This window comes from Clytia hemisphaerica, unplaced genomic scaffold, assembly GCF_902728285.1.
Source record: "Clytia hemisphaerica strain Z4C2 unplaced genomic scaffold, Clytia hemisphaerica genome assembly, whole genome shotgun sequence".
Taxonomy (NCBI): Eukaryota; Metazoa; Cnidaria; class Hydrozoa; order Leptothecata; family Clytiidae; genus Clytia; species Clytia hemisphaerica.
The window spans coordinates 5,448-5,990 of NW_027103396.1; the positions used below are offsets into that span (position 1 = coordinate 5,448).

The following is a 543-nucleotide window of genomic DNA, read 5'->3' on the forward strand; positions in this document are numbered from 1 at the left end:
CATCAAGCGACGTTCAGTATCATTGCATTGTCTTCCATCGCAGAAGGCGGGAATCAAGTGGAATCTGATGACGTTTTCGAGTGGTATCAGGTATTCGTCGAGGTCTTTGACCGTACGGAATATGTAGTTGAATTTTTGGCGATATCCAACTACGAATGACACATACGCAGCTTGTGGTTGTGAACATGCTATCGTCGCCAAAAGAGTGAGCTCTTTGACCCATTCTGCAACTCTGGCTTCGATGTAATCCTTGCGGAAAGCTGCATTCCCGCATCATTAATACACCTAGAATGACGTCAAGATATATGAAGTCATTGCAATGACACTTTCATAAGCAAAGAATTATGACGTCATTTCTATATAAATTTATCACCCGACCCCTATAAAGCCGACCACGCCGTTTAGGGTCGATAGGTGTAAAATGTTTAAACACAAGAAAAAAATTCAGGGGACACCCGGGTTTGAACCAGGGACCTCTCGATCTGCAGTCGAATGCTCTACCACTGAGCTATATCCCCACGATGTACGCTCGAGAAAATGATA

At 43.8% G+C, this 543-nt stretch overlaps 1 non-coding gene across 1 annotated transcript; it reads right to left on the reverse strand.

Annotated features, from left to right (window-relative positions):
- Positions 1–446: 446 nt before the first annotated feature.
- Positions 447–518, reverse strand: Trnac-gca (transfer RNA cysteine (anticodon GCA)). Its single transcript has one exon. It is a non-coding gene; the product is annotated as a tRNA-Cys (tRNA).
- Between the last annotated feature and the right edge of the window lie 25 nt (positions 519–543).